Source organism: Plectrocnemia conspersa, unplaced genomic scaffold (assembly GCF_051122295.1).
Source record: "Plectrocnemia conspersa isolate PC_06_02 unplaced genomic scaffold, ASM5112229v1 ptg000010l, whole genome shotgun sequence".
NCBI lineage: Eukaryota > Metazoa > Arthropoda > Insecta > Trichoptera > Polycentropodidae > Plectrocnemia > Plectrocnemia conspersa.
This window is the reverse complement of record NW_028277174.1, coordinates 8,156,294-8,166,647: the sequence shown is the minus strand read 5'-3', so window position 1 is coordinate 8,166,647 and position 10,354 is coordinate 8,156,294.

Genomic DNA, 10,354 nt, shown 5'->3' with positions numbered 1-10,354 from the left:
TATTTAGACTTATATCACAGTTTAATCTCATACATTATATACCGCACGATCGTTATAAGCCAATGCTAACAAATCATCTACAATCAAGATAGTTCCTCGGGCACTTCGCCTAGGAAAACACCGTAAAATTGCTCACACGATAGCTGTTTCCGCCGAGTGATCAAGGTGTGTGTTTGCGATGTTCATCAACAATGGTTGACCGTCCCTGACACTATCCGAGATGAAGTCCGAGCTCTTGCGTGCGACACCTCGTTCGAGGTCAACGTATGAATAGTTTACCATTTTTCCCTAAACAACAATGTATTAATAATATAATAAAAATTGCGGAAATAAACATATGTTATTTACGAAGGTGGTTCCATATACAGAATGGCTCAAAAACACATTGTTTAAAAGCTCATATATCATGAATTGCTAATGCTACAAAAAATAAAACAATAAATAGATGTATGTTTCAAGATTGTAATGAATTATTTTGAACCGATATACAATTCTACAAATCATCATTTATCTAGGTGTATTATACACAAAATTTCAGCCTATTACATACAATATAAGATTTTGAGCTTTTAAGAAACCCTTGTGTAAACGATATACATACACTCATTTCAAGATCTTGTTGTTAATACATTAAGCAGAATTAATATTATCGGTGATATTCGTAGAACTCATGAAATCATTTATAAATGGCTAAAATTAATATTTTAGGTAGAAGCCAAGTTGTGACGGTAAAAATATATTAATTCACACAGGTTTGTATGACCTTACAAGTTTCTCAAGGTTACCCTTATTATGTATAATATTTCATTGACTTAAATGTCAAACTTTTATAGGTAAATATATCTTTAATATTATTATTAAATTAATCTCGTTATCTCATACATATGAAATTACTACAAAATCAGTTTAATCCATAAATCTACTGAGTTTCGGGATACGTGAATTAGTTAGTACTGAGGTCTTAATCCAAAAACATGTGTACTTGTGTTCAAGTATTTATTTAGTAAGTTAGGCATATTCCGACCGTTTTGAAAGAACGGTCGGAGCCGACTCACTGTTAAACGCCAAACATTTCCGAACGCATACAAGCGTCAGCAAAAACTATTTATAATGATCTAATGAAACAATTATAATGAAAACACTTGCTCTACGCTGATGATTGAAAAATGTTTTACCAGATAGAAAGTGCGTATGATTGTTTGATTTAACAATGGAACATGAATACTTAAACTAATTGCTTCATACAACCTAACATTAATAAATATTCTGTTATTAGTTTTACTAAGAAAAAAAGCATAAATAACGATTTAATAATTCTAAAAAAAATTGTGAATATTGTTATGTAAATTAAATATTAAAAAAACATATATGAAATCATATTAAGGCTTATCACATATTTGTACATTATATGTTGCTATTAGGGAGAAGGAGCAACATCCGAGGGGTGCAGATTCTCTGGTGACGCAACATTTGGAGACCGCGGTTACTGGTGTCGATTTTTAAAAATTTGTAGGTGCTGTACACAGCTTCTCTCTGGTAGGGGTAGGCTCTTTCGATTCATTATCTCTGTGGCACGGCTCTAATGAGCTAGAGTCACATTTAAAGACAGTAGGGGCTATTCTTCGGACTTGTAGCCTTTTAGAGAGGCTTAACTAGCTAAGGGCAGAGCCCCGGTGACGCTCTGGGACTCTGGCCTTCTGATTGCATTCTGGGATTCTACTGCATCTATTCTAAATGGCGTCTCAAATGCAATTTTGCTGTATAATAATGCAGTAATATTGTTTGAATGTAACATTAGAAATCCAATTGCTGCGCCACCTATGTTTTTTTAAGTTTCAGTTTTTGATATTGTGAATATTTAATTATTTTATCTTTTTAAATATGTTATGTAAATATCCTATTCTGATTATTTTTAATCAAAGACATGTAATAATCGTTAGTAATTTTAGTTTTTATTTTAATTTATTTTCAATATTTTTTCAATGAATTATTAAATAGATTTAAATAAACTTTTTTTAAAGTTTTTATTTTTTCTATATTTCTCACGTTTCATGGTGTGTCATCATTTATATTTTTTTTATTACAGATGAACAAAATGTTATAGATAGCTTATCCAGCAGTAACTATATAGTTCGATATAGGTATAATAATATAATTCATATATGTAGGTTCGTATACAAAACTTTTCATGCATCGTGCATTTCGTGCGAAAATGCACTAAAGGACACTGGTCTACACATGTGACCTTTAAAACAAAGTGCATTTAAACTGTCATGTCATGTTCACATTAGAAGCATGCAATTTTTCTGTTACTGCATTCCCAAATGTCATTTGATTGCTTGCACCATGGGAACGACGCACCATTTCCATACAAAAATAACATGAAGAATTTACTCTCATTTTCATTCAATATACAGATTAAACGATAAAGTCAGGCGAAACGAGCTTCCGGAGAACGCAATAACATTTACAAGTTAATCTTTTAATTATTACAATATGACAGGTCTGTATCGAAAAAAAATGATAATGCTATTTGGAATTGTAGACGACTTATATAAAAACATCCGTGGTTTTTACCTTGGAGCAAATGCGTTTGATGCGAAAATAAAACTCTTTTAGAATTTATAATTGATGTTTGATTTCTAAATAAAAGTTTCTTAATCTTCATTAATATAATATATTTTTATTATTATTAGTGATAAATATGATTAAGCATATTGATCGATTTTTTAATGGTGGTTTTAGACTCAATTAATGCTATTTTTTAAATGAATTTAATTATTACTTTTATTTAAAATAAGTTTGTATTAAATTTAATTAAAATTAGATTTATTAATTAAAGTTTGATAATATTATGTCGCATTTAAGTCCTTTAAGTGACTTAATTTATTATTCATACAGTTCTAGTTTTAACGACGAACATTGCCGCGATCCTCAAATGTCAAGGCTTTCCAGCTACTTACAAGAACTGGTCCATCACGTCCAACAACATAACGTCTGATTTCGATTTCGATACAAAAATTAGCAAGTCTTGTCGCCTTCCTTTTAAGTGATCGCAAAATCTAGTTATGTCGGCGTTGAATATCAACTAAGAATAAAAAAAAAATTACATGGCGTAATGAAAAAATTGAGCATCGCTAAAGACTTCCTTATTGTCTTTGTTACGGTTTTTGAACATCGTGCTTATATTTTTTTAATATTCAATTAAGACTCAGTTGTATGTAGGTTAAAACGAAAAAATCTCATGTGTTTTTGCAATGTTTGAATTTATTATTAATTTTTGGTTCAACTAATTAAAGCATTAGGTTGATTTTTTGTTGCTTGTGCAGACCTTCAGTCGCTGATAGGTAGCCGCAACTTTTGGATTTGCATCATTAGCTAAGTCATTTTGTATTTATGATTAAAAGCTTTTAGCATGTTACAAATATAAAAGATTGGTATAGTTGTTACAAAAATGTCTGAACGTCAAACGAGACTGATAAAAGTTCTGTAAAAATCCAGAAACATTCAAAAAGTGTTGTGGTTAGATGTTATTAATATATTTAATTCCAAAGGATTATTAAAATGTTCTGTAAATATATTGCACTTTTCGAAAAAATCGTATATATTGTAATGAAAAGAGTTATTTATTTTACTATAAAAAAAGACTTTGTACACAACAACACGAGCCTTTGTGGCGAACAAAAATAGTTTTAAAGCCTTTCTCATATAGATTTTTTCCTTCTTTATTAGTGATTTAAATTTTTTTACGAATTCAAGTAAACGTCGTATATACAGAAGGCTCTCCACAAAGTTTGTCATGTTTTTTTTTTAAAAAAAACTGTCGAACCTCGGTTGCTCGGATGATTTAACTCGGTTATTATCGACGCCTATGGCTGTGGCCATCCGGCTCCGTAATACCCTGGCATTGCACATTGATCTGCTTAATGTCGGCTATGAGGAGCTGGTCCGGTTCGTATCATTTAATTTCGATATTTTATGATTTTTTGTTTACCTCTTAATTAAATGTATATATATTTTTGTGATTTATAATAATACCATTATTGTTTAGAGACGCATCAAGGTAATCTGTTAGGTTACGATGTTCTTAATTTAACTTAAATAAACAAATAAGAGGTCAATGGCCAACGGGTGCGCAGTCAGATTCAGTAACAAATTTTCAAACTGCCTGATAAATGTTTAAACGACGCTGTTAAATTTAATTTTTCCGTCTTAGAATGTCTTAAATGTTTCTTTATTAAGTTTCTGTGTTTTTTAAATTTATTTTCGTATGTTTAATTAAAGTTTATTACATATTTATTATTATTTTAAATTTCTGCGTTTATATTTTTTACTTGCGTAAATAAGGAACTTCGTGTCTAAATAGGAAAAATAAAAATCGTCTTGTGCGACAAAATATATACATAAAATATATAAAAAATCATGTATATGTTTTTATTTAATTTAAAGCTAAAAATGTTGCCGAAAGCGTTTCCTAAAGTTAGGGTCTGAGATAATGTCATAAGCTTGAAGAGGGTAAAGACTATTTACATATAACATACATTTAAAGACACTGATAGTGTAGTTAATCGAATTTACGCATCACTCATTAATATTTTTTGCAACATACGCAGTCCTAAGACAATTCTTAGATTTTCCTCAGACATAAGATTCAAACGAGAATTCAGGACATTATAATAAAAATTGAATTTGCTTCATTGCTTTCCGAGGCACCGGTAGTGCATTTTTTTGTTTCGACCAATGAAAAATAAAAATTCAAATATAAAACAAAATGGCCGACAGTACCATGACAACAGTTTTAAATAATAATTATTTAATAATAAAATTTTGCTACGCGACAATAATTTTCATTAATTCGTCATTTTACTGAATATAAATATAATCGGATTGCATATTAACTAGGTGTGTTATACCTTTAAAAAATAAATATATACATAATGTGATAAGAAAAATACATTCATTAAATTAGATAAACAATCATAGAACAATCTTCGTAATGAAATCTTCAAATTTTGAATTCCTGTCGCCGGGCTTCAAGGCCAAAAAGTGAGTTTTTCCTTTTATATTACATAAACATTATCATTGCTTCCGATTTATTGCACATATACGTTAGATTTTAAGTATTGCAAATAAACCAGGTATGTTTTAAACGTGAACGTGTAATATATCCTTAGTACGTATGAGGATTGAAAGTTAATGTCGATCAATCGGCGCTGTCCCAGTGGGAACGCTTTATATATCAGCTAATGGACAACTTATGAATGTGTAGTTTCTTGGATGTTATCTAATAAACAACATTTTACAATGGTTATAAATATGTGATTGCATACCTGAAATAATCGATAGCCAAAATATCTAAGAGTGGGTTGTTTTTAATTCCGATGTGGCAAAATATATATACGTCATTGTTTTTATTTAATTTTTGTTCTGTGCCATCATTCCTCTTTTACAATTGCCAAATTCAAGATATTCAGATACATCAAACTTATGCAGTATGCTCTTTATAAAAAGAAAATATTTGCTGACAGTGACTTTAACATGAGAAGATTCACTGTAGCCATATAGATCATCAAATTGTTTCATCATTGCTTCTGAAAAATAATTAAAAACAATAAGACCTTTATCAAGAGTTAAGCATTGAACACATAATCACTACTAATATAATTCATAAATTAAATTTAAACGAAATTTAATGAAGTTACCGTAGAGGATTAAACACGTAGATTGGCATCACTTATTAAACTGATAAGTTGTACGTCGTATTTTAATTGTTTGCCATACGTAAATGTTATTAGATCTTTCATGCTTTTGAAAATTAACTGTAAACGATTCTATATAGTGGGTAAAATAAGATTTTTCATTAATACTACTATTGTAATATGTTTAATTAATTTTGGCGTGTATATCTTAAATTGCCAAATACCGCTGTTTGTCTTTTAATATAAGATCCTAGAAAGTCAATAGTAATTTTGCTAGAATAATTGTGACATATTATTCAAATAATCAAGCACTTACTCGGTAACAAATTTTGATGTAACAAAACAGTTCCCACTGCACACTCATAATTTATAGTTTTGATTATATTGTCTATAATTTTAAATGCTATATCACTTTAATTCATCTTCAATTGACTTCAATTAAATATACAGTGAAACCTCGGTTTATAAGAATAATTCGTTCCGGAAACGTTCTCGTATTTTAAAACACTCGTACATCAAAGCAAATTTCACAATATGAAAAAATGGAATCTTAAGCAAATTCGTTTAAAAACCCAAAAATATTTATATATATACAAAATAAAATATATATATTTATTTATTATTTATATTATTTTTAAGGATTTAGCGAAAATGTGACATTGTATTATCATTAAGTAGATTCATGGCTCGTACTGCCTTATTCGGGTTATGCTTTTCCACAATTTTTTACATTGTATTCTACATTTTGTAGATATTTTTATTCGCGCTTAACATAAGGTGTTCTTCATCCTCTTTCTTCTTCTATTTATATGAGATTTCTTCTGTAGCTTCGTTCTGTTGCTTGCGATGCAGATACATTAGTTCTTTGGTGATCAACTGCTGACCATGTTCCTCTACCAACTCTTAAATATCGTTTTTATTCACTTCCAGTTTCTTGTAGACGCAATTCCATTGACAATTGACCGCTCCCGTTTTCGGTCAAACCCATTAGCGCAATTAGGTCATAATTTTCTCTAAACAGAATTAAGGATTCTCTTGATAAACACGCCCCACGCTTTATCAATATTCTTGAGACAGCTCACGATCTGTAAATATTTTTTTTCAGTGGAGTGGCGTTGAAAAGAAAAAACGTTATCTTTATAAACTGTAATACTTTCAGTAAGTCGTCCTGAAGGTCTGTAGAATAAGCAGGAGCATTATTCATACCAGGCAAGACTTCACAGTAAGAAAATCATCGGCTCAGTTGAGAAAAAAGTGACGCAATACATACAGCTCGTATTGCAAGACATTGTTCGTTTATCAAGTCAAAATTGATTTTAAATAATGTTGCGAAACACTATTGGATTTAAAAAAAGCTGAATTAAAATTTGTAATGGTCGACAATAACTATAGATATTTTTTTTAATAATATTTTTCGAGGGCAGAATTTGGAAGTACAATGCATATCGTATGAATTGCACATTCTCATAGGTGGGAAGTAACAATGGAACTACTAAATCGATTCGCTTAAATTATTAGCATGCTTTTTGGGTTCATTATTCAATCATATTAACTAATAGTGGTTATTATGTAATACAATGTAACGAAACCGTTTTTTGCTCAAATTAAATATTAAATTTACACCAAATTTAATTGGTCTTGAAATAGACCCACGCTCGATGACAAAGGGTTTTTCAGAATAGTAAGGAGCCTTGATGATTTCCTTTGATTCATTCACGATTTTTTTTATATTTCTGATTCCGCGTTATATAAAAAAAAATGCAATTAAAAAAATATCATGTCAAAAATTTGCACCATTGTCTTCATTGGATTAAATAATCGAGGAAACAGTTTGCTATTAATATTTTGCAAATTCCCTCGTGAGAACGTTTATGTGTCCATGTTGCATTTGATCTGACGATGTAAAAGCTTAATTAAGCTCATAACTCTAGATACAGACAAGTTCCGCTTCCTGGTTACCGAGATGGGAGAGTTGACAATAATTATTATGAAACTCATAAAGCACTGATGTGGTGTACAATCTTTTGAAGAGATGTCTAGATATAATAAATTATATTATACCTAAAATAAGATAAATTATTATTTTTCATATTACACAAGGCATATTGACCTTTAAGTTATTTTTTCAATGCTGTCTATAAATTTGTTAAAATTTATTACTAGCGGATAGATCATATGAATAGTGATTAGTTTCATATACATACATATTTATAATTAATATTTGTAAATATTTAAATAAAATGATGCAATAACTTGTTTATAAAAACATTAGATAATATATTTATATAATTTTTATGTAATACTATTAATCACTTTAATTCGAAAACAATGATTTTATCATCACGTATGTGCAAAAAAGTAGAAGTAATATTTCAATTTAAAAAAGTTGATCTGGTTCACCGCCAGCGATCCAAATGTTACCAAAAAAGTAACCAAACCAGTGCTTCAATTTTTTTTATTATTACGGCAATGACCTCTTCAAGGCTATATTGTCAGTTAAGATCATCTAAAGGTCAAAGCAGAAAAATGTGAGATTGCATAGGCATTTATTTTTTAATTATTGTTAAAGGTGACAACGGCCGGATGGCCACGTGTTGCCCTTCAAAGCCTTAAAAGTAAGATGGGGGTCAGAACGATTTAAAATTATTCAAAAGAGAAGACCTGTAAATAACTCTGCAATGAACCACAGGTTCTTTATGGCAATTTTTTTTTTGAGACCTTTAAAATATAATGTTGGATTTTAAATTTATTGCACGCTAAATTACGTAATTATACACAGGTTGTTTAATAATTATTTTGCCCACATCGATGCCGTTAAATTAAATTGGACATATAACCAAAAACGTTCGATTTGACATTTATAGTGTAACTAACATTTTTATAAAATTTATTCGTTTTGTATTAATTAGAAAATTTAAACTTGATCTAAATTTCAATAATGAATTAAATATTTAATATGAACATCTTATATTTATTTAGTATTATATTACGCAACAAACAGTAAATACATTTTGTATGCAACGACTCGTATAACCGCAATTCGTCATAGTAAGTAATAAAGCGTTAAACTCTCCTGCAACTCATTGCTAAATAAAAATATTATTTAATGTTTAAATACATTACATAGCCATCAAGCATAAAATTATTATTAAGCTCTGAGCAATAGAGTCAAGTTAATAAATCTTTGCGAAATATGATGATCTCTACAAATATGTATATGCGGTATTTGTATAAAAAACATACTATAATTTAAGAACAACACGATTTGAATATTATATATTAGCAAATTGTTACTACAGATGATTTAATGATTAATGCAAAAAATAAACGCGTTTTGGAATTTGACGCCAATAAGATCTTCGCATTTAAAGGTGATCTAGTTTTTTATCGACTTTATTTTCGATATACATACGACGAGACTATTATGTGCTTTTTTTATATATGTATATCACTAAACCGGTCCTCAAAAGGTAGGTATGGTCATCTATCACGATAAAAAAGAGCTTTGTAGGAAATTGTCATACGTGAACTTTACATATGTCAAGTACGTCTGGTTGATTAAAAAATGTAATAAACAACGACTTTAAATGTTGGACTATCATTAGTATGGATTATTGGATTTACCAATCAAATAAAAAATAAATTAATTGATTTAATAATTTACAGCTGATTTTCAATTACATATTTAAAACTGTGCTTGAAAAACTTTTAAATTTTAGTAATTATTTATATTATTATATAAAATTAAGGATTTTAAAAGCAATGCATCTTCAGATATGTTTGTATTAATATTGTAATTTCTTCATCTATATTTTTCTTTATTAATTTACTTTTAATCCAAATCGAAAAAATGCGTATAATATTACTAACCTTAATATCTGACAAAAATATTTACTAATGAAATACTATTTTCATCACATCACATATTTATATATTTACGCTTATAAAATACAAATTGTACATAAATGTTTCTCTTTTATATTAACAAATATTTCATTCAGTTTCATATATTTTATATTCAGTATCGCAAACCAGCTGCATACATAATAAAATCGTCGATAGCATAAGAACTTGACATGAGATGTAAAATATACAGATTTATACGAGATTTACGTTGCATAATTTTAAATATATATTAAGTATAATCCTAGCACAATATTTAAGTAATAATATTTATTCCAGATAATATTTTTCGTAAACCGTGTCCCTAGGGATGTATTTTTTTCTTTTACACTTTTTTTTTATTTTATATTATTCGGGTTTTATGATTTTTTTTTATATCAATACAGAAGCTTTTAATATTTTTTATAAAATTATTATAAAATATTTTTTGTTGTGTTAATTCATTTAGTATTTTTTAAATTTATTAGTATTATTTTCTATATGAATCATTTATTCAAATTAATTTTTTTTTATGTAATTTTAATGTTTTTTATTTATTATTTTTTCAGTTATGCATGTAAATATATAACTATCTGGGATACCTCAAAACAATGAAAGATCAACCGCCGTACATGTACGGCGATACTTCTCAAAGGGTTACAAGTGCAAATTTTTTAATAAATTTTTAAAAATCAATTTAGAGGGTGAGTAAATTATAACTATTTATATTTTATAGCTGATATTATTTTTATTTAATAATTTAGATTTACTAT